The 24873-nt window shown below is 44.3% G+C and overlaps 1 protein-coding gene across 2 annotated transcripts in view; it reads left to right on the plus strand.

Moving 5' to 3' along the window:
* The first annotated feature begins 19612 nt into the window (after positions 1 to 19612).
* SH2B3 (SH2B adaptor protein 3) overlaps positions 19613 to 24873 on the plus strand; it is a 96348-nt gene continuing 91087 nt past the window's right edge. Inside the window, exon 1 of one of the 2 annotated variants that reach the window (XM_031948595.1) lies at positions 19613 to 20533. The gene's annotated coding sequence lies outside the window, so the exon portion shown is untranslated. Of the gene's footprint in view, positions 20534 to 21143; positions 22071 to 24873 lie in introns of those variants that run through there. The other variant, XM_031948594.1, reaches the window with a different exon arrangement.

Below are 24873 nucleotides of genomic sequence, written 5' to 3' on the forward strand. Positions count from 1 at the left end.
CCACTGGCCAGCTGCCACCATCAGGTAGTTAGTCCTAAATAGAATCCATACCCCAAAACAGAGATCCTAGCCTCCAGAGTCATAATCCTGGGAGTCACTTTTGACTGACTCCTGACGCTGGCACCTACCCCTTCCCAGCCATCATCCAGGAATCATCCCTGGACCTGGTACCTGCTTCTGTGGGTGCTGCGGCCCCAGCCTCCTCAGCATCCACAGCTACTGAAGACCTGGAAACAATAAATTCTGCTCCCCCAAGTCCTTAGCCCTATAAAAATAATTCAACATTAGAAAATGATTTGCCAAGTCATTCAGCATTTTAAAAAATTCACTTTTATTTCTATTCTAAATGCTCTCCTTCCCCTTTCCCTTCCCCATCCATTGAGATGGCAAAAAATAAATTAAAATGGGGCAGCTAGGTTGTGCAGTGGATAGAGCACCAGCTTTGAAGTCAGGAGGACCTGAGTTCAAATCTGGCCTCAGACACTTAATACTTCCTGGCTGTGTGATCCTGGGCAAGTCACCTAACCCCAATTGACTCAGCCAAAAATCAATAAATAAATAAATAAATGAAATAAAATCTGAAGGTTGGTGTGGGATTGGGGCCAAATAAGTAGAACTGGCCACCATTAGCATAGAAATGATAATTAGATACCTGAAACCTGACAGAGCCTTGGAGAACACCAAGAGGTGTATGTGTGACCTTGATCAAGTGCCAATAAAAACTGAGAAGGATCAGACTAAGAGATAGGAGGAGGCTCTGGAGAAAGTGGGGGTGTCCCAAAAACTTAGAAGAGTTTATTCAGAAAAAAAGTGACCAACAATGACAAAGGCTATGGAGAAGTCAAGGAGAATGAGGACTGAGAAAAGGTTATTGGATTTGGCCACTGAAAGATCACTGGTAACTATGAAAAGAGTAGTTTTAACAGAACAATAAGGTGCAAAGTCAGATTGTAAGGGGTAAAAGAAGAAAGTGAGAGGAGAAAAAGTAGATGGCCTCCTCAGAGAGTTTACCTTCAAAGGGAAAAAGAGACTTGGAATGTTAGTGAGAGTGGAAAAGTAGAGTGAAGGTTTTTCAGTATAGGAAAGACAGGAGCTTGTTTGTAGGCACTAGGAAATGAGTCAATAGGGAGAGAGAGATTGAAAATAAATGAAAGAATGGGGGAAGACAAAGGAGACAATCTGGTGAAGGAGATGGGATGGAATAAGATCACTGGAGTAGACAGAGGAGTTAGCCTTGGTAAGAAATGTGAGGTTTTGTTTTATCTAGGGGAGTCATTCCTCAATTTCCTCCCAACATCCTGTGATTACTAGTAGAGAACTCTATCTAGCTTTCCCTTTCCCCCCTCAATATCTTGCTCTTACCCCAAGCATAATTAGTCCCTCTTCCCTTTGTTCTACTCACTTCCTTGATGATATCTTTTCTTCTTATCTTCAGAGTCCCTTGTTGGTTATAAGCTACAATTTACTTCTTCCCACCATGAATCTTTCCTGCCTTCTGAGTGATGCTCATGTTTGGTTCTCTGGAAGCAGCGGTGGTCCATGTCTCACCACCATATCAGCAAAATACTGATGTTGCAAAGATTAAATCCTAACTTTTTTTTTCCTTGCATTTTTTTTTATTTAAATAACTTTTTATTGACAGAACCTATGCCAGGGTAATTTTTTACAACATTTCCCTTGAACTCACTTCTGTAATGATTTTTCCCCTCCCTTCCCTCCACCCTTTCCCCCAGATGGCAAGCAGTCCTATACATGTTAAATAGGTTACGGTATATCCTAGATACAATATATGTGTGCAGAACCGAACAGTTCTCTTGTTGCACAGGAAGAATTGGATTCAGAAGGAAAAAATAACCTGGGAAGAAAAACCAAAATGCAAAATTACATTCATTTCCCAGTGTTCTTTCTTTGGGTGTAGCTGCTTCTGTCCATCCTTGATCAACTGAAACTGAGTTAGATCTTCTCTTTGTCGAAGAAATCCACTTCCATCAGAATACATCCTCATACAGTATCGTTGTTGAGGTATATAGTGATCTGGTTCTGCTCATTTCACTCAGCATCAGTTCATGCAAGTCTCTCCAGGCCTTTCTAAAATCCTCCTGCTGGTCGTTTCTTACAGAACAATAATATTCCAGAACATTCATATACCACAATTTACCCAACCATTCTCCAATTGATGGGCATCCACTCAGTTTCCAGCTTCTAGCCACTACAAACAGGGCTGCCACAAACATTTTGGCACATGTGGGTCCCTTTCCCTTCTTTAGTATCTCTTTGGGATATAAGCCCAGTAGTAACACTGCTGGATCAAAGGGTATGCACAGTTTGATAACTTTTTGAGCATAGTTCCAAATTGCTCTCCAGAATGGCTAGATGTATTCACAGCTCCACCAACAATGTATCAGTGTCCCTGTTTTCCCACATCCCCTCCAACATTCCACATTATCTTTCCCCTGTCATTTTAGCCAATCTGACAGGTGTGTAATGGTATCTCAGAGTTGTCTTAATTTGCATTTCTCTAATTAATAATGTAAATCCTAACTTTCATGGAAAGTTTGAGGCTTCCCAGAGTCCCAGGGGCTTAAGTTCAAGTTCCCAGTGCAGGAAGACAGAAAATAGGCAGAATGACTTAGAGCTGACTGAGGAATGAATTGATGGTTCCATAAAGGAAAAAGTAAGCAGAGAGGTAAGAGGAGAACCAGGAGAGAAGAACATCAGAAAAATCCAGAGAGGAGAGATTATACAAGAAGAAGAGGTATCCAACAGGGTCAAAGGCTGCAGAAAGATCAAGGATGAGAACCCATATAATCTAGAAAGTAAGAAATCATTGGTAACTTTGGAGAGAACAATTTCAGCAGCGTCCAGACTGCAAAGAATGCAGGATTGAAAAAACAAGACTAAACAACAGTTTCTAGATCTTTGGTTGTGAGAAAAAGGAGAGGTAGCTTGGAGGGATGGCAGAATTAAAGATGGTGGAGACTTTAGCAGGTTGGTAGATATGAAAGAAGAAGCCCATAAAGAGGAAAAGTGTAAAGATTATGGAAAAGGGATGGTTGTGGAGGCAATCTAGGATTGTGCTGAAACCAACTGTATAGGTTCATGAGAGCCCATTGTTAAATTTTTAGTGTGAGCATTTACACTGCTGAAATCAGAAAATACTGCCCATCATGGCTTGATTTCTTGTTTTCTCAGTTTTCTAGACTTAAGAAAGCAATAGAAAATGTTAATTATGCCAATTAAACTTAAAAGTGTGTCAGACATACATTCTTTTTTTTTTTTTTCATGGAAAGTCAGTTGTTAAATATTGGATGCCTTGGCACAATCTGACAGGATGAAATGGGAGTGGAAGTGCTCAGAGTCAGCCTTAATAAAATTTACCTCTTCTACAAAGATGGGGAGAAAGAAGAGAATGAAGGATAAGGTCAAGAGATTTTGAGCTTGAGGGAGGGAAAGAACAGGAATTAACAATATATGATCTCTACTTTCTTAGAACAGTAGAGCAATGGAACACCAAATAAACAGAATAACCTTGTATTTTGACAAGTGAAGACTTAAGATTTGGGGATGAGAATTCATTATTTGGGAAAATTAGAAAACAGTCTGGCAGAAATTAGGCATAGACCAATATCTTACACCATTCACCCAGATAAGGTCAAAATTGATAATATATTCAAAATAGATATGGGATGGAAATTGCCATCTGTATTCAGAAAAAGAAGTATGGAGACCAAATGTGATCGAAGCATATTATTTTTTTTGTTTGTTTGCTTGCTCTTTTTTTTCTTGTGTTTTTTACCCTTTTAGTCTGTTTTTTTCTTGCACAATCTGATAAGTATGAAAATATGTCTATAAAGATTGTACATGATTGATTTATATCAGATTGCTTGCTATTTTAGGGAGAGAGGAGGTAAGGAACAGAGGGAGAAAAATTTGGAACACAAACTCTTATAAAAATGAATGTTGAAAACTATCTTTACCTGTATTTGGAAAAATAAAATACTATTAAGAAGTAAAATGGATACATGACCTAGACATAAAGAGAAATATTATAAGAAAATTTGAGGAATGCAAAACATAATACCTATCAGACTTATGGATGGGTAAACAATTTATGAATAAACAAGAGAGAGAGCAAAATAAAACGGACAATTTCAAGTACATTAAATGAAAAAGATTTTGTACAAACAAAACAATATAGCCAAGATCAGAAGAAAAGCAGAAAACTGGGGGAGGAGGGGAGAGAAAGGGATGGGAAATTCTGTAGTTTCTTAGATAAAAATCTCCTAACAGGGGCAGCTAGATGCCACAGTGGAGAGAGTACCAACCCTGAATGAGTTCAAATTTGACTTCAGATACTTAACACTTCTTTTCTGTGTGACAGCGGGCAAGTCCCTTAACCTCAATTGCCTAAGGTTCTTTACATATTTTGGTTAGATTTTTTTTTCTCAAATCTATAAGAATATGTCATTCTCTAATTGATAAATGGTCAAAAGATAGGAACAGGTAATTTTCCTGTGAAGAAATTGAAACACTTCATAAAAATTTGAAAAAAATACTCTAAATCATTATTGATTAGAGAAATGCAAAATAAGGGAAAGGTGACAAATTTTAGAGAGAATGCTGAAAAATTGGGACATTAATTCATTGTTGGGGGAATTATGAACTGATCCAATCATTTTGGGGAGCAATGTGGAATTAAACCCAAAGAGTTATTAAACTGCATATACCCTTTGACCCAGTAATGCCAAATCATCCAAAGATGATTAGGAGGAAAAAGAAAAGAACCCATATGTTTTAAAATATTTATAGCAGCTCTCTTGGTGGTAGTAAAGAACTGGAAATTATAGAGATGCCCATCAATTGGAGAATGGCTGAACAAGTTGTGTATATAATTGTGATGGAATATTATTATGCTATAAGAAATGATGAGCATAATCTCAGCAGCACAATGATCCAAGACATGGGGCTTATGATGAAAGGTGCTGTCCATTTCCAGAGAGAGAATTAGTAGAGCCTCAGTGAAAATCAAAGATATTTTTTTAAATTTTTCTTGGATTTTCTTCTGCAATTTCTTTCACAGAATGACTTTCATAGAAATGTGTTTTGCATGACCACATATGTATAAGTTCTGTCAAATTGCTTGCCTTCTTAATGAAGAGGTGAAAGGAATGAGGGAAAGAAATTGGAACTCAAAATTTGGAAGGAAAAAAGAATGCTACAATTGTTTTTACATGTAAATGGAAGAAAAAGAAATGAGTAAAACATGGAAAAGACTTATATGAAATAATTTCCTCAATTAAAAAAAAAAGTGAGTCAAGATCCTCAGCTGTGAGGTATCAGGAAAAGGGAGGTGTGGAAGGCTAGAGGAAATAAAAGAAAGTCTGAACAGCACCATGAGAGTGGGAGAAAGGATCAATTACAAAGTAATAACAAGATTGCCTTAATGCAAAAAAAGGTAGGAAAGTACTAATTATGAAAGTTATTTTCTACGTAGTACTAGGCCCTGAAATCAGTTTGCCAATCCACACTTAGACTAGTAGGTAAGTTCCCCAAAAGTCCTCATGTGACCCCCTTGGCTCTAGGGACAACACTGAAAGGTTGAGGGGGTGTTTCTAGTGCACTCACTCTTGAATTCCCATCCTGTCCGTTTCTAATATCGATCAACTAATTATCATCTTCCCAATATGGGTTGACCAGAGGAACTGAACCCACAAAAATCTCCCAGACCACAAACACACTTTCCTCTACCATCTCAGTCCCTGTAGCTTCTCCACAGATTCCAATTTAATGTGATGGAAAGGCCTGGAGAGACTTACATGAACTGATACTAAGGGAAGTGAGTAGAAGCAAGAGAACATTGTACACAGTAATAGCAAGATTATGTGATGATCAATTGTGATGGACATGGCTCTTTCCAACAGCGAGGTGAGTCAGGTCAGTTCCAACGATCTTGTGATAGAGAAAGAGCCATCTACACCCAGAGAGAAACTGTGGGGACTGAGTGTGGATCACAACAGAGTATTTTCACTTTTCTGTTGTCATTTGCTTGCGTTTTGTTTTCTCATTTTTTCTTTTTTGATCTGATTTTTCTTGTGTAACTTGATAATGGTGGAAATATGTATAGAAGAATTGCCCATGTTTAACATATTTAACATGGTTAACATGGTTACCTGCTGTCTAGGGGAAGAGGAAGGGAGGGAGAAAAAAATTTGGAGCATAAGGTTTCGCAAGTTGAAAACTATCTGTGTATATGTATGGAAAATAAAAAGCTTATGCATATGGGTGGTGTGGGGGATCAAAAGGGGAAAAAAAGAATCAAGTAAATAAGATGTGCAACAGAGAATGAACCAAAGACCAATTTACAAGGAAGTAAAGAAAAAATGGACATTTATGAATATAATGTTTTCTACTATGTGTTTTTTTGATCAGATAGTTTGTTGTTATATATTTGTACTCTTCCCTTATATTCTGCTGGGCCCATGACAATGTTCTTTTTTTGTTTTGCTTTATTTTGTTTTGTATTCCTTTTCTATTTTTCTTTTTCTCTTACACTGTTTTTTTTAATGAGATAAAAAATAGAAATAAAAAGAAAATAAAAAGCTCTAAAAAATTATTGTGATCGGACCATTAAACATTCCCCCTTCTTCAGCCTTCTGAGTTTGGCATAGCCCATGAACAAGCCATTACTCTGCTTGCAGGACATGATTGATTGGCTGCCAGGTTGGCTGCAGCCGGTCACTCCTTAGTGCTAGCTTCTCATTGGATTTGGCTACAGTAGCTTGAGCTGCTGAATCTCTCATGGTTCTTCCAACTTTACAAATTCATTTACTCCATTCCATCTCTGATACGCATTCATCTAAAATCAGGTAACAATGAACCAAGAAAAGAGCGGAGAAAACAGGCAGCTCTAAGCATGACCATCTAAGAAGATAGCCAGTGACAGGTGGACTGGGGTCCACAGCATTTCTTCTCCTCACCCAAAAACCACTAGGAAAGAAAGAAAAGTTCCATTTGTTCCAACCTTTTGTAAACCCACTTCATTTCAGAACATCCCTCAATTAAAAGGCTTTTTGTCCCCTGAGATACCACTACACACATCTCAAATTGAGTAAGATGACAGGAAAAGATAATGATGAATATTTCTAGGGAATGTGGAAAAACTGGGACACTGATGCATTGTTGATGGAGTTGTGAAATGATCCATCCATTCTGGAGAGCAATTTGGAACTATGCTCAAATCACTGTGCATACACTTTGACCCAGCAATGTTTCTACTGGGCTTGCATCCCAAAGAGATCTTAAAGGAGGGAAAGGGACCTGTATGTGCACGAATGTTTGTGGCAGCCCTCTTGGTAGTGGCAAGGAACAGGAAACTGAGTGGATGCCCATCAGTTGGAGAATGGCTCAATAAATTATGGTATATGAGTGTTATGGAATATTATTATTCTATAAGAACCTATAAGAAACGAACAGCAGGAGGATTTCAGGGAGGCTTGGAGAGACTTACAGGAACTGACGCTGAGTGAAATGAGCAGAACTAGGAAGTGATTATACACAGCAACAGCACCATTATAAGATGATCAATTCTGATGGACGTAGCTCTCTTCAACAATGAGATGATTCAGGCCAGTTCTAATGGTCTTGTGATAAAGAAAGCCATTTGCACCCAGACAAAGAACTGTGAGAACTGAATGAATGTGGACCATAACATAGTATTTTTACTTTTTGTTGTTTTTTTGCATTTTGCTTTGCTTCTCTTTTTTTTTCCCTTTTTGATCTGATTTTACTTGTGTAGCATGATATTTATGGAAATATGTATAGAAAAATTGCACATGTTTAACATATATTGGATCACTTGCCAACTGGGGGAGGGGGTAGGGGAAAGGGAGGGAAAAAATTAAAACACAAGGTTTTGTAAGAGTGAATGTTGAAAATTGTCCATGAAAACATTTTGAAAATAAAAAGTTCTAAATAAAAAAAAATAAAAATAAAAAAAGGCTTTTTGTCACCACAAAGCTCACAGGAAATGGTCAGAGAATATTTGCTCATGCTCTGAAGTGAGGGGGTGGAGGGAGAAGGATCTTACAGAAACAGGCTCACTAAGCCTCCACACAGATTGACATCAGGCAGATAATATGCATATGCTCTGAGAAATGGGTTCTCATTGGATGGTCCTCCCCATAACATCTATTTTCATTATAGCAGAAAGTAGATCAGTGAAACTAATGAGAAATAGAAATATCAGAAATAATCTATAAACATAACCATACTTCTCCCCATCACCTACTTTGTAAGAAGCTTTTTAAGACTCATATGAGCTAAGCATGCAAAACTTAAGAGTTGTATGAAAATATCAGCCATTATTACAGAATCCCAGAATTTCAGGGGGCAGCCAGATGGCACAGAAGATAAAGTGGTGGGCCTAAAGTCCAGCCTGAATAAGTCACTTCACCCTGTTTTCCTCAGTTTCCTCATCTGTAAAATGAGCTGGAGAAGGAACTGGCAAACCATTTCAGCATCTTTGCCAAGAAAACCCCAAATGAGGTCATAAAGAGTCAGACTTGAATGAGCAATAATAACAAGACTTCAGACTATCTCATGCAACCCATACTTGCTATGGTTTGAAAACCATCTCTGAAGATCTCCACTGAAGGGAAGCACTAACTCCTAAGTCAATAACATTCATTTATTTAAGGGTCTACTATGTGCCTGGTACCGCAGGGAATAGAAGGACAAAAAAAAATTAGTTCCTGTCCTCAAGGATCTTACAATCTAATAGGGGAGAGGACTTACCAACAATAAGGTACATGCAAAATACATAGTGTGTCAATGGAAAGTACTCCCAGAAGGAGGGCTCTAGCAGTGGGGGAGACGACGGGGCAGGGACCTGCAGAAGGTAGGATTTTAGCTGAACCTTTAGCTGAATAAAATCAGTGAATTCTGGAGAAGAAAGATGAAGATGAAGGATGTTCCAAACATGAGAAATAAATAATAAAAAGCAACTGAACTGTGTACAGTAACAGCAATATTGTTCAAAGAATAACTCTGAATGACTGATTCGTACAAAAGAATCACATCCAAAGACCCTATGGAGGAAGATGTCACTCACCTCCAGAGAAAGAACTGATCCACAGAGATATATATGGTGGGCTTTACATATAAGATTTATAAATATATGCTTCATGTATACATATATTTTAAATATATTTTATTTAAATCTATCAATGTTATATATGTAAACAAATATATGTGTCTATGTATGTATGTATGTATGTCAAATGGTGGTCTTCTCTGATGTGAGGGAGGGAAGGAGGCAGTTTAAGAATTAAAATAACCCCCCCCCCAATAGTTTTTTTTTTTTTTTTAAGTAACTGAGTCAGGGATAAATTGTAAGAAATGATATTTTTTTTAAAAAAGTCAATTGGGTCAGGTCCTAGAATCTGTGGAGGGAGGTATCATGTAAGAAAATCTGGAAAAAGTAGGAAGAAGCAGGTTCTGAAGGGCTTTAAAAGGCATTTTTGAACCTGGAAGTAATAGGGAGGAAGCAAAATTTATTGAGTGTGTGTGTGGGAGGGGGAGGGAGGTGTGTTACGTGATCAGACCTGCACTTTTGGCAAATCTTTTTAACAGCTTAGGGACAGATAGACTTGTGTTGAGAAAGACTCGAGGCAGGGAGATCCACCAGCGATTAATGGAGTAATCCAGGGGTGAGATAATGAGTTTGAAACAGGGGAGGGGGAGGGGAGGAAGACTATAAAAGATTTAAAGGTAGAAATGACAAGACTTGGGAGTCGATTGCATATGAGGTTTGAATGCTTTCTCATTCAATTGAATTGAACTGAAAATGGAGTTTGGAGCCTGGGTGACAGGGAGGAATAGTGGTGCCCTGAGAGTAATAAAGAGGTTCAGAAGAGAAGGGTTTTTTAAGGAAAGATAATGAACTGGGGCAGCTAGCTGGTGAAGTGGATAGAGCAGCAGCCCTGAAGTCAGGAGGACCTGAGTTCAAATCTGACCTCAGACACTTGTGTGACCCTGGGCAAGTCACGTAACCCCAATTGCCTCAGGGGAAAAAAAAAGATAATGAATTAGGTCTTGGACCTGGTGAATCTGAGCTGTCCACAAGATGCAGTTGGAAATGTCCAAAAGGAGTTGTAGGCTGGTGTCCTTGAACCAGGGAGCCTATTCTCCTTTGAATTCACTTTGATTCTGAGGAGGGTTTTCCTGGTGGCAAGCCTAAATATGCTTCTTTTTTGTTATGATTACTATTATTCTCATCGACAGTAGTATATTATTTCAGGCATCAGTGGGGAAGGATAAGGGAACCATCGGAGATCTCCAAGGATTCCTCCTGTCATACCTCTTAGGAGGTCACAGAGGATTCTTTCCGGTGGCCTGAAATTCTGAGCATGTGCCCAGACCCGTCTGGTAAGGGCCTCCCATCTTGCCCAGGGCAAATACCAGGGACTCTTCAAGGAGGAGGAGGTGGGTGGGAGCTCTTTGTCATGAGACGGTATGAAGCTGAACCGGGTCTTGGATAGTGGGCATTTTCCATTTGAACCTGGGATGGGGAAACTTGAGAGGTAACAAGGGCTAATTGGATAAGTAGCTCTAGACTTCATCAGTAAGATCTGGCTTCAAGCACAGCTTTATTGGGTTTTGCTTTGTTTTTTCCTCAATAGTATTTTATTTTCCAATTTCATGCAAAGATAGTTTTCAACATTTATTTTTGCAAGATTCTGAGTTTCAAATTTGTTCTCCTTCCCTCCCCAAGACAGCAAGCGATCTGATATAGATTATAAATGGAGAATACTTTTTAAACATAATAATAGATTTTTAGCTTTCAAAAGTCATGCAAAAACAATAAGATTATGCGATGATCAATTCTGATGGACAGAGCTCTTTTCAACAATGAGATGATTGAGGCCAGTTCCAATGATCTTGGGATGGAGAGAGCCATCTGCACCCAGAGAGAGGATTGTGGGAACTGAGTGTGGAGCACAACATAGCATTATACAGGTATTAGATTTAACATATATTGGATTACTTGCCATCTAGGGGAGAGGGTGAGAGAAAAGGAGGGAAATTTGGGACACAAAGTTTTGCAAGGGTCAATGTTGAAAAATTATCCCTGCATATGTTTTGAAAAGAACTTTAATACAAAATACATGAAAAAATAGTTTTCAACAATTTTTCTGAATATATTTCCTCCTCTATCAGGCTGCACAAGAAAAATCAGATCAAGAGGGGGAAAATAAGAGAAATACAAGCAAACAAACAACAACAAAAAAGGTGAAAATACTAGGTTGGGATCCACATTCAGTCCCCAGTCCTCTCTCTGGGTGCAGATGGCTCTCTCCATCACAAGTCTATTGGAATTGCCCTAAACTGCAGTTGATCATCCGGGAATATCGTTGCTGCTGCGCATGAACCACACTTTTAAACATTTTAAATATAAAAATATTTGTCATATTAAAGAAAAATCAGACCAAAAGGGAAAAACCACAACAAAGAAAAAGCAAACAAACAAAAAAAGGTGAAAATAATATGTTTCGATCCACACTCAGTCTCCATACTTCTCTCTCTGGATCCCAGGGCATTTTCCATCCCCTAGAATATTAGAATTGTTCAAGTACAATTTAGGACATACATTGGCGAGATCACCTGTGTAAAGTGCTGTAGAAAGAAGGTGATTATTGTTGTTGTCGCCATCATCAGACTGACGTCAAAAACTGAAGTCCGGCTCCATTTCCCCGCAGATTTCAGTTTCTTTTCTGTCTCATTTCTTGCAAATCCAATTTCTGAGGTCTATTTCAGCCCTAAAGATCCACGTTCTCCAAAAGCAAGGGCTTTGCTCCCTACCGTCACCAGGGGGCGTCCGAGGCCTTTGTACAGGAGCCAGACCCGTTGCTCTCCCAGACTCCTCTCTAGGTCCTCCAGTCCATATCTGGGCTGCACAGCTGGACAGAGGATGTACCCCTGCTCCTACCCCGGGGGCCCCAGCTCTGCCGAAGGAAGAAGGAGGCAGGATTCTGACCTCTAGTCTTAATAACTCCCTGCTTCAAGGACGCTGAAACCGATCTACCAGCCGAAGACAAGAGGTGACCGTGAAAGCTGATCAATCGATAAATTATCATTTATAAAATGCCCTCTATCTTCCAGGACCTAGGCTGGATTTGGGGAGGGGAGGTACAAAAACAGAAACAAATAGTCCCCATCCCGCAGGAGCTTACATAGAAGAAATAACATATATACCAATCAGTAAATAAAAAGGATCTTTTTTACTTGGGTTTGGTTTTTGGAATATGAATATGATATATTCATAAACATAAGAAATTTTAAGTGAGGAAAAAAGTCACCAAAGCACTTTGACTGGGTCTCCTACAAATTTATGTTATATAATCTCAAGGGGACATTCCCTGAGGCAAGGCGATCCTTTTATACCTCCATGTTTAACTCATTTCATTCAAGATATTGGCCCCTTTTCATCTCTCCTCCAACCTCCCATAATTTTCCCTGGCCCTCCCCAAGCGACTGAGAATTTTGCTTCATCCTTTACTGAAAAATTAAGGCTATTCTCTAAGAGCTCCGACTTTTCCCCTCCTCGTTTTTAAATCATTTGGAAACAACAACAATAATAATAGCTAATGTTTATATAGCTCCTATTATGTTCCAGGTACACTGTTAAATGCTTTATAGTTATCATCTCATTCGATCCTGACAACAACCTTGGAAATAAGGTGCTATTATTATCATCCTTATTTTACAGCTGAGGAAACTGAGGCAGAGAGGTGAAATGCCTTGCCCAGGATCACATAGCTAGTAAATGTCTGAGGCTGGATTTGAATTTGGGTCTTGCCGATTTCAGACCCAGCATGCTATCCACTCTGACACTGTCTCCTCCACCCCTGTCTCACAAGCTCCTTGTCAAGGCAGACTCCTTTACCTGCAGAAGTGATCCCATTTATTCAATCAAAAGACTGTCCCTTCTATCATTCTTACTCTTTCATTTATCTTTATTCTCTTCCTGTCTCCTGGCTCCTTCCCTACCACCTACAACCATGTCCACGCCTCCCGCCTCCTCAAAAACCTCTCATTCCAACTATCCATCCCTGTTTACTACTCTTCTGTATTATCTCTCCCGCTCTTCCCTCTGGTGATTGCCCTTTTTTTATCCCGATTTCATCTTAGATGTACACAGCCATTTGCATGCTTTCTCTCCCATGGGAGGTCCTTGAGGACAGGGACTATTTTTTCTTTGTATCCACAGTGCCAGGCACACAAAAGATGCTTAATAAATGCTTCTTGACTGACTCTGCAACTTAAAGTCTGAGAAAAGTCTGAGAGAATTACCTGGAGTACTTGAGAAGTTAGTTAAGTGACTTTCCCAGAAGCTAAATGACTTATCTTATTCACAGTCAGAGACAAGATCTGAATCCACATCTTTGAGTCCAGCTCACTATCCACTACACTAACTCTTGTAAAATATATAAAAATAATATAAAGCATTAGCTACTATTTTAAATATTATATAAAAATACATATATACATATAAAATAGTATTATATAAATACCCATCTTTTTCTATTCATCTCTCTGCTCTCCCTTCTTTCCCTCTCTTCCTCTCTCACCTCTTCTCCCTTATTCTCTCTCCCTCTTTCTCTCTCTGTGTTTCTCTTCCTCTGTCTCTTTCTTGTGCTTCTCCTTCTGTCTCTCTTTCAATACAGATGTAGATAAGTGTGTATGTATGTGTTTTTACATTTGTATTCATGTCTTTATGGGATACAAAATAATAATATCATACAATTCTCTTGGAAAGGGGCCCTCTAATCCAAAACCTCAATTTATAGATGAGAACATGAGACCCAGGGAAGTAAATACTTGAGACCCAGTCAATAGCATCAGAGATGGAATTAGAATCCAGTTTCTCCCAACTACAAGTCCAATTCTCCATTCAAACCCCATGCCGCCATATTGGGCATCCATAACCATCAGATTCTTGATTCAATATCGGTTATTTGAATTTAATAGCTTTATTGTGTTGGTTTTGTTTACATCATTAGAGATGTTATACACTATTCTCTTCATTCATACTTGACTTTATTAATTCATAATCATGTTTCCAAGTTTCTCTAAATTCCTGGTATTTATCACTTCTCACTGAACTCCTTCTTATGAAATTTCTGAATATTACTGCATTTCTTAATAGCAGTAGTTGCCATTTCCATGGCAGTTTAAGGTTTGAAAAGCACTTTCCATGTAATTAGAGAAAAAATCTCATTCAAAAATTTTTAAAAAAGAAAAGCACTTTCCATATGTTACCTCAATTGATCCTCGACAAGACTGAGACATAGATGCTATTATTATCCCCATTTTACAGGTGAGGAACCTGAGGTTAAAAGAGGAAGTGATTTTCCATATTAATAAGTGTCTAAGGCAAAATTTCATCCATCTCAAATTTCCCTGACTCCAAGTTTCCACATTCTACCCACTGGGAACCCAAACTCTGCCATTCAAAAGTGTGTTCAGCCAGTCCAATCTAAGGAGACTTATTTTGTTTGCAGCTTTTTATTACCATATAAAGTGCTATATGACAGTGAAATGAATCTTTTAGTGCTTTAGGGACTTTTATTTTATTTTTTAACTTTCTTGGAACATGTGCCCAGTTCTAGGATTGCTGGATAAAGGTATAGAGGTTATATTTTTTAAAAGAACAAATTTTCCCTTTCAGCTCCAGTGAGAGATTGGTTTCTTATCCATAGACACTAAGTGTGACCTTTAATTAATTACTTCACCTCCTGTGCCTCAGTTTATAATGGCAAATGGAGCAAATAATACCTGCTTTGTTAAGAGGATCAAATTTGATAGAGAACATTTAAATACTACCCTATTAGAACTGCTGCTAGGCCCAGAGAGTAAAGGAACTCCACCTTCTCCCTCTCCTTAACTCTGGATCTGTGCACGTAGTTAGATAAATCTTGATCCAGTCTTCCCCTCTTGTCCTTGGTTTCCTCATCTGTATAACAAAGGGAGTGAGTATATATGGACCAAGATCCTTTGCAATCCTAAATCTAAGATCCTGCACGTCTGGGCTCGGCACATTCTTTGTCTATTTTCACTGGGCCAGCTTGGGATGGGGACACAGAAGGGAAATCGATTTCCCAGGTTCTCTGGCCTGTTTCTCCATTGCTGCTGCCTCCCCAGGAGAGCCCACTTAAGCTATTTAACAGCTCAGCTTCAGTAACCTACTTTCCTACCTGGCAGGAGCCCAAGTGGGAAAAAAAAATTGTTCCGGTTATCCTTAGCAAATACCACAGCAAGGTCATGTTCTTCCCTGGGAAGCCGGGGGCCCCATCAGCCAGATGTGTAAAAAAACACTGAGCTGCTTTCTCCCCTGCAATTCTGGCTGTTCTGGTTGTTGTTAATTACAGCCTATGTGATCTTAGGCAAGTCATTTCCCTTCCTCTGGGCCTTGGTTTCCCCATCTGTAAAAAGAGGGCTTTTTACTAAATTTACTAAATGATCTTTCAAATTCTGTCCAATTCTACACCTTATGAAGCTTTAGTTTCTATCTGTACCTCCCCCTTAACACATTCTCCCTTGTTATAGTTATTCCCACTTAAAGCCTGTCAGGTCACTGAAGGTAGTCATAAGCCAGCTTCTCTCTGCCCATAAGAAGGGTTCAATCAATAGTCCTTGATTCCAACCAGAAAATCCAGAGTAGGGAAGGATTTCAAAAATGGTCCAGGACAATGCTATAGGAGAAACCAAAACCATCAGCAAAAAAGACCTGAATCTGGGAGAGGCAAAGAAACTTGTAAAAGTTGCCACCAAAGATGGCATCCAATATACTAAACTCAGTCCCAGTATGCTAGAACCCAGTGGGTTATCTCGGGGAGCAATGTGTCCCTCCTCACTGGTGACCTTCAAGGAGAAGCTAGAAATATGGTCAAAGGGCAAACTTGGGACAGGTATATAAATGTCAGCTACTGCTGCCCTCATCTGTAAGAAGGACCCATTGTCCCAAAACACTATAGCATCCAAATACTAAACACAGACTGGAACAGCTTCTATTAGGTAGATTGGACACTTGAGAGACCATTAAGCAGCAGAGTAGGTTTTCTCTTCTATAAGAGGAAAGGCATCGTAGCACAGAGAATAAAAGACCGGCTTTGGCTTTCTTTGTAATTCTGTCTCTGACCCTCAATTAATTAATAAAGATTTATCAAATGCTTACTAAGGACCAAGTGCGATAGTAAATGCTAAACATATTTTTTTTAAAAAACCACAAGTGTCTGCCCTTACATTCTGAAAAAAAAAAAAACACACCTCAATTAATTACAAAAGCTTACATTCTTAAAAAAATTTAATTGAAAAAGCTTACATTCTATAATTTTAATTCATTAATAAAAGAGATGTTTACATTCTAGTAAGGGAGACAACATGTAAATGATTAGGTATATAAAAATAGATGGAAGATATCATGGTTGAAGATACTGAGAAGAAATGGTCCAAGAAGAATAAGGAGAAAATAAGGTGAAGATAACCGATATGGTCAAAAATCTACATCAATATCAGGAAGGATGCCATTTTATTTAGCAGTTAAGAAATCATTGGTGGGGCAGTTAGGTGGAGCTATAGTGGATAGACTACCAGCCGTGGAGTCAGGAGGACCCGAGTTCAAATGTGACCTTAGATATTTACCCTTTACTAGCTGTGTGACCCTGGGAAAGTCATAAAACCTTGCTGATTGGATCTGTACAAATATTTGTTGCATAATCTTTCTGGCCCTCATTGTAGAAAGGCAATCTTTCTACTCCTCCCTAATTGATTCTCTACCCTACTTACCACAGTAGTTGTTCCAAACTTTTCAGCTGATGACCTCAGCCCTATAAACTTCACTGAAAATATTGAAGCTATTCACTGAAAGCTTCTTCTTCTCACCTTCTCCTCCTCTCAAAATCCTCTGACATCATCTTTCATTATCTTTTCTTTCACCTTTGTCTCATAAGAAGAGATGGTCTTTCTCTATGCTAAGGAAAACTCCTTCCTTGCAAAAGTGCTCCCATTCCATCAAGTTTTTTATCTCCACTAGTTATTCTTCCTTTTCCCTTTTCTCCTTCTTGGCTAATCTCCTTGAGAAGGCCCTCTGAACCAGGTGCCTCTACATCCCCTTCTCTCATCTCTTCCAAAGTTTCTGCATTCTGGCTTGACAACTCATATTTCAATTAAAACTGCACTTTTCAAAGTTAAAATCTCCTAGCTTATATGCCCCACACTGAGTACACACCAATCATTATATCACTAGGAAACCATTATTTGTTGTAAGATTAAATCAATGCTAAACTAGATTTAACCACTGTCTCCTCAATTCCACTTAGTTTCAAGTTCTGGCCCATAGCATCTCCTTGTAAGATTAAGTCAATCATACTGAACCACGCTAAATTAGATAACCATTGTCTCTTATCAATTCCACTGACTTAGTATCTTGTAAGAATCCTTTGTTTCAAGTTCAGAGTTCTGGTCCATAACAAGAAGGTATTAATGGGCCAGGATCACACCCGGGACCATAGCAAAATCGTACAATTCTCATTCGTGAGGGTGCATTCTCCCAAGAATTCAACACTCATTTTTGCCTTTTCCCAATATGCTGGATGGCAAATTTATAGGGCCCTGGCATCTTAAATAGGGACCACAGCCTGGCTGGAGTGAGGATGGAATGCTGTGGGGATGGGAATTCCCATTTTCTTAGGCCCAGAATTCTAAGAGAGAGAGGGAAGGAAAAGGACAAGATTAAAAGAAATAAGGCTGTGGAAAGAGATGGGGGAAGGGGAGCACCGGGAGCATATGGAGAACTGGGGTTGGGACATGTTTCATTGTAAAACTCTTAGGGCAAGAGACTTTTATTGTTCTGGGGCCTCGGTGCCTTGCATGACAAATGTCACGTAGAAGGTCCTTAACTAAATACTTGTTGGTTACTTGACTGGTTGCCCCATGTCACACTATTCATTGGAAGCCCAAAGTGGATCCTATTATTCTATTGTCTGAGGTTCTTGGGGGAGGAGAAAAGTTGGAGATAGAGAGAAGCTGAAGATGATTGCTAGGTTTCCGGTCTGAGGGAGTGGGAGAATGAAAGATGGTACCTTCTATAGTAATGGCTGCAGTTTTGGACATGTTGAAATGACTACCAGGTTATCCAGGTTTCAAAGGTAGCTGGAGATCTGAGACTGGAGGTCAGCAGAGAGGTTAGGGCAGAATAAGTAGTTTTGAGAATCATTAAATAAGGAGTTTTAGATCAGCCAGCTTCTCATTCTTTTGTGTCGTGGTCCTCTCAGGCAGCCTCTGGATCCCTTCTCAAAATCACGTTTTTAAATGCACAAAATAAAATGCCCATACATGGAATAAATGCAAAGGGACCTCCTATGACTGGTTGATCCTGGAGGCAGGAGGAAAAGTACATCTCTGAGAGAAAGAAACACAAGGGAGAGAAAATTTAAACTGAAACTTTTCCCTAGGTGCTCTGAGGGAGGGAGAAACAGTGTTTCTATTCCAGATCCTCTCATGTTGTCACAATTTGTCACAATGTCTCCGAATTGTGTTCCTCAGCTTGGGGAATGGATCCGGTCTCAGATGCGGAGCTGAAAGGGTGTTTAGAGGCCATTTAGAACAACTCTGTGGTTTTGGAAAAGAAGAAAATGAGGATCTGAGAAATCAAGTGATTTAGCCAAAGTCACATGGACTGGACCATAAATGCTAAATAAATAAAATAAATAAATAATAAAATAGTTTCCCTTCTACCACACTTCTTGTATGGGACCGGCCAGTACAATGCTAGGCCACCACTTCTGTCATGGTACCCTCAGTGCCTGTCACTTAGGCCTACTAAGTACTACTAAGTAAATGCTTGTTGATAGGTTATGATCACAGGCTTACAGGATTTAGGTGGGAAGCCCCTATTTTACAGAGGTTGAAACTGACAGTTAAAACTAGAATTCGAATCCAGCTCCCAGAAACCCAAAGCTCTCTCTGCTGGTGACAGAAGCGCCTCCCACCCTTAGCAAGTCTCATTTCTCCTGCGCCTGAGGCCTGGGAAGGTGGGCCCGGGTAGTGCCGGCGGTGGGAAGGGCCTGGGGCCCTCAGGGGATTCCAGAGTCGGGCATCTAGAGAGGTACAAAGTAAGGTACAAAGTCAGTGTAGCGGGCAGCTCCTGAGTTGACCTCTGGGACAAAGCTGCAAAGGTAAAGGGTCTCGGAGCAGCCTCTCGGGAGAAGATGGGGGCGCGATGGGGGAGAGGGCTTAGGGACGGCGCCTTGGGTAGGTGGGAGAGGGCTCAGGGACGGCCCCTCGGGCAAGTCGAGAGGGCTCAGGGACGGCCCCTTGGGCAGGTGGTTTCTACATCTCACCAGAGCTCGGGTACCGGGTCCTGGGGGCAACCCGTGGAAGGTGGGGATCATTACGGGGGATGAGGGCGGCCCAGCCGCGTAGCCCGGCTCCTTGGACCCCCACGCGCATGCCGCTGGGAGGCTTTCCGGACCGGCCCAGAGACTTCGAGAGGCTCTAAAGCGAAAATGAAAGCTTCCGCGCATTGTGCGGGCTGTGCAGCAGGACTTTGGGACGTGCAGCGGGACTTTGGGACGTGCAGCGGGACTTTGGGACGTGCAGCGGGACTTTGGGACGTGCAGCGGGACTTCGCGTCCGATCCTTGCCGTAGCTCCCCACGGCCGCCCTCCGCATCTCCGGCCCCGCCTCCTGGCCGCTCGGGGACAGCTGAGCCCCAGACTCCGAGGCAGGGAGGCGGGCCCTGGGCGGGGGCAGGTGTGGAGCGCTCCCCCTAATCTGCGCCTTCCGAGCTCCAGCGCGGCTCAGATCCGTAGGTCGGGGCTCCGGCCCTTCCCTCGGGAGCTCCTTCTCTCCCTAACGCTCTGGAGCCAAGTTTCCTCCTCTTTGGAAAGTTTTTTCCATTTTTCTGCCGCCTGAGAAGTCTGGGAGAAATTATCCTGTTTTTCTTGTTTTGTTTTGTTTTAAATCTATTTACAAGTTGGACGACCCCAGGAGAACGTAAACTCATTGAAGATCGGGACTAGTTTTTCATTATTTCTGTATCCCCCTCTCCCCCCCCCCCCGGGCACAGAGTGGGCGCAAAATAAATGCTCGTGGACTCGCCGGAGCCTAGCCCTGCAGGGGGCGCTTGAAGGCAGTGGCGGCGTGGGGGCCGAGACAGCTGTGTGTGCCCAGGCTACACCGCCCCTCTCCAGTCCGCGCCTGTCACTACCCACCCCCACTCCACCCCGGGAGAAGAGCATCTCCACTCATCCCGGCGGTCTTCGTGCCTTCCTCCCAAGAGCGTCCATGGAGACCCAGCCATGTGCCCGACACTGGACTAGGCGCCCGGGGGGACGGCGCAAGGTAGAAGACCCCACCCCTGCTGGGGGAAATTTTCAAAACCTCCGGGGAAGTGAAGACGGGCTCCTCTGAGAAGATCTCGTCTGGAGCCCGACACCAAGAAGGGAGACTAAGTGACCTAGGAGACGAGAGAGTAAGTCAGCTGGGAGGGTGGCTGCAGGGAGAGGAAAACGCGGTCCCGAGAGCTGGGGAGGGCTGCCGCGGGGGCGGGGGGGGGGGGGGGGGGGGGCGGTGAGCATCCCGGCGGTCTGGCCGGAGCCAGGGTTGGAGGTTGGGAAGGAGAAGCCTACCGGGGGACTAGATTGTGCAAGGCTCTGGAGGCCGGCCCGAACAGCTTGGCCCAAGTTATTTCCTCTACACCTGGAATAACGAGTAGCGTGATGTGCCGACATTTATTATGCACTAACTGTGTGCGAGGTACTGGGAAAGGAGCAGGGATCGCGGAGTAGGAACAGCAGAGCTGGCATGATATCAGCTGTATGCAACTTGGGGGGGGGGAAACCCCGTCCTTTCCGGGACCTCAGTTTTCCTATCTGTGGAAATTGGGATCCCGGCGTTTCTTCCAGCGCGGCTTAGGTGAGACGGGTTAGGTTTGCTTGCCGAGGGGCAGGGGCGGCTCTCGCCGGGCGAGGGGCACGTGGAGTCAGGCCGCCGCGGGGGGTGGCAGGGAGGGGGCGGCGGCTCCGTGGCTTCTCCGGCCCAAGGGCTCTGGCACGTGCTCCTGGGTGGCCTGGGGGCAGCCCTCCTTGCGGGGAGCCGGGCGCTCTCGCCAGTCTCTCCCTAACCCCTCGGTGAGCGGGAAGCCGGGGAGATTGGCCCTGAGGGTCCTAACCCCCGGGGTGACCTAGTCCGGTGTAGGAGGTGTAGACGCGGCTTAGGAGGTGTAGACGCGGCTCCAAACTCCTCCCCTCCGGCCCAGAGCCCCGGGAGAACTGCTTCTGCCTCCCCCGTTAGCTTTGGCTTCCCGGTGTGGGGTACGAGCCCTGAGCCGCGTCCGCTCGAGCCCCGGCGCTCCCCAAATCCGAGCCGGGAGCCGCTGGCAGGGGAGGGGACGCGGCGCGCCTGGCACACACCCCCTGCCGTCCTCCTGGCCTCTAGTCCCTCGGAGTAATGATCCTTTTTACGTAACCGGCGGGAGGGAGAGAGGGAGGGCCGGAGGGAGGGCCGGCCGGAGGGAGGCATGGGCTCTGCAGCCCGAGCCGCCGCCACTGCTGCTTTCGGCTCCCCTCGCTCCCTCCGCCTTCCTCCGAGCTCCGGCCCCCGGCTCCCGGCCCAGGCCGCCCGGCGCGGCCTCCGCAGCCCGGAGCCCCGATCCCGCCTGGCCCCCGGCAAAGTTTGCTTGGCCCCGGGACTCATCTTCAACTGTCAAGCGCTGTCAGCGGAAATGATGAGACCTTGGCCATTTTCCGAGTCCGGGTTTCCTTCCTGAGCCCGGTGTGAGTGTGTGTGTGAGTGTGAGAGTGTGAGTGTGTGTGTGTGTGTGTGTGTGTGTGTGTGCGCGCGCGTGTGTTGTATGTTTGTGTGAGTGTGTGTCTGTTTGTGTGAGAGAGAAGAGCGCTCGAGAGAGCGTTTGGGGGCAGCTGGCTCAACGGATTTGGGGGCGAGTGGGGCCGGCTGCCGGTGACAAGTGAGACCATGGAGCGGCTACACCCCCACGGCTTCTCTCTCAGGTAAGCCTCCCCAGACCTAGTTTCGGGGGAGAGGCCCCCGCCTTGGGGGAGGGGGGACGGAGGACGTGGGGGTCACGGCAGTGATGCCCCAAAGGTGGTGGGCACTCCTCCATCCGCTCGTGCCCAGCCTCGGCTCTCCGAGGACTCCTTTTCCCGCTCCCCTCAGCTGGGGGAAAAGGGGAGCTGCGATTGAGGACCCGAGCGCTCCGACTTGCGAACGAACCCCATTTCTCTCTTTAGCCCACCCACCCACGTGTTACAGTCCCGAGGCAAGGGCGGAAGGCGTTTGCAAACTGGGGGGGGGGGGGCTGCTTTTTTAAAGCTCTGATGGTTTCTGGATTGGACTGGGGGCACTAACGCCCCCCCCAACCTGAGTCCCGGGGGCGAGGGAGGTAGGCTGGCCGAGTCTCGGCCAAAGGGTCAGACCCCCCCCACCCCCCCAGGACCTGAATGTGGCAGAAGGCTGAGTGTGGCTATGCAGTTGGGAGGAAGGAGTCTTCCCTTCTGAGTTTCTAGAAAGTGAAAGTATAGTCTGCCGGCCCCGGGGGACGCTCAGCCTAAGCTGGGAAGGCTGGGGGAGCTTCTCTTGCTTATCCTACGCCCCTTTTTCCCTTGTGACAAGAGATAAATCTGGGGTGGCCCCATAGAGTGGGGCCCTCCGCGGCGGGTCCTCCCCTCTTCCTCCTCCCAGCGCCCTTCCCCATTCTCGCTTCTGCATCCCGACAGCTTTGTGGCGGGCTGGAGGACACCCCAGAGGGAAAGTCCTTGGGACTAGAGCGCCCGGATTCTCTTCCCGAGAGCACTCGCTCTGCCCAAGCCCGCTTGACAGCCCCGGGGCTGTGTGTGTCGGGCAGCCGGGGCTGGCTGTGGCTTCGGGTATGTCAGCAGAGGTGTTTCCCCGGGAGAGAGTGTGGGGGAAGGTTGGCAGAGTTCTTGGCCCTCCGCCACCGAGTCGGGTATTTTAGGTGCTTCTCGGGTGCCTCTCAGAAATCCCCTCCCGCCTATCTTGGCGGATTGGGTCGGCTGGGGGGCCCTGGGAGACATTTGAGGATTTGAGGAACTTGGAGGGGGGCGCTCGGCGAAGTCCTGGCACATTTTCCTGATTACCATATTTCCTTGTTTCTCTTCCCCATCCTCTTTTGACATTCACCCACCCTCACCCTGCTATCCCCACCCCCACTCCGCCGCCCCTCCCCCCCACCCTCCAGCGCCGAGATAGTGGCGGAGGCAGGCCTGGGCCCCCAGGCACTCAATGCTTGCTGACCGACTGTCTGACTGCTGGGCCCCAAGAAGCTCCTCAGCTTGACCTCCCGGGAGGAAAGGGGAATCCCTAGGGTGGCTTGGATCGGGGCAGAGGAAAAACGGGGACTCTGCCGCTGCAGGATCTTATTTCTCTGTCTTTTGTAGTCCAGCCATAGACCTTGACTTGGGAGTCAAAGACCCAGCCCCGTCCCCTTTTTCAAAGCTGGACAACTTTGGGCAAGTCACTTCCCTAAGTCTGGGACTCAGTTTCCTGATTTCACAAAAGAGGAAGCTGAATTAGATGGCCCCCGAGGCCCCTCCCAGCCCGAAACCTCTGATCCTGTGGTCTTCCCTTCCAGCTTGCCCGATCCCAGGACTGGCCCCGCCACCCCTCCACAGCCACCGCTGCCCTCCTCCGCTGGCAGATGGGGAGCAGCCCGGGTGCTGCTGGCACAGGCTCATGTTTTCCCCTTTAAAACCCGGGCAACTCTTCTCGAGCCAGCCTGGGCCATCCCTCACTGGGTGCATTTAAGGAAACACAGATGGGGCTTTAAACATTTCAGTCCCAGAATGGGAAGGGAGATAGGTGTCCTATCCCTCATGTGTCTCAGAGGAACCCTGGGATATCTCCCAGAGCAGACAAATGTCTGGGCCCCTGAGAACCACTGCAGGGGATTCCCAGCTCTTTCTGGAGCACTCTCAGAGTCTTATGGAAGAGAGAGAAGGACAGTACCCTCCTTTCAGAGTCCTTCAGGGCTGCTTTGGAGGGAGCCTTGACTGTGGCTTCCAGGATCCCACAATTCCAAACTGGGATTCTAGGCAGAAGATGTGGAGGGTGACATCCCCCTTCTTAGTTAGAGTCATATGACTACATAAGGTTTAGAGCTGGAAGGAGCCTTGAGAGTTGACATGGTATAATAAATGGGGCTGGGCTTGAGTCGCCTCCAGCTCTGTATCTCTCTGGGTTTCTGTTTCTTTACCTCTAAAATGAGAGTTTTGACCTCACCGGCCATGGAAATTCCCAAGGATCCTGGCGAGATCCAGGGCTGGAAGGGACAGTAGGCACCCTCTAGTCCAAACCCCCCCATTTTACACAGAGGGGCCCAGAGACTTGCTGAGGATCTCGCAAGGTGTGGTGGTAACAGAGCTGGGGTTGGAATTCAGGTCCTGTAGATCTGTTCTGTGCATTAGGAGGGGAAGAGGGGAACGAGAGGAACGAGAGGAGGAGTTCTCGCTCATCCCTTTCAATCTGTGGAAGCCCCGGGTCCTAGTTCCCCCTTAACTAAGGGTTACTTTGAGGAACCCATTTCCTCCTCTGGCCCTCAGTTGTCTCATCTGTAAAAACAAAGAGGATGGCTAGATGGTACAGACCTGAGAATGATGGGGAGAAATGGCAAAGACACAGATTGAGACTCATTGTAAGCACGTTCCTCATTATTGAGGCTGCCCAAAGGGGAACTCTAGAAGTTCCCCATCACCAGGAATATTCAAGCAAGGGCTGGATTACCCTTGGAGTTGTAGACAGAATAGAGGGAAGTCTGTGGTGGTACACGTTAGCTTC

This window comes from Sarcophilus harrisii, chromosome 1 (assembly GCF_902635505.1).
Source record: "Sarcophilus harrisii chromosome 1, mSarHar1.11, whole genome shotgun sequence".
Classification (NCBI taxonomy): Eukaryota; Metazoa; Chordata; class Mammalia; order Dasyuromorphia; family Dasyuridae; genus Sarcophilus; species Sarcophilus harrisii.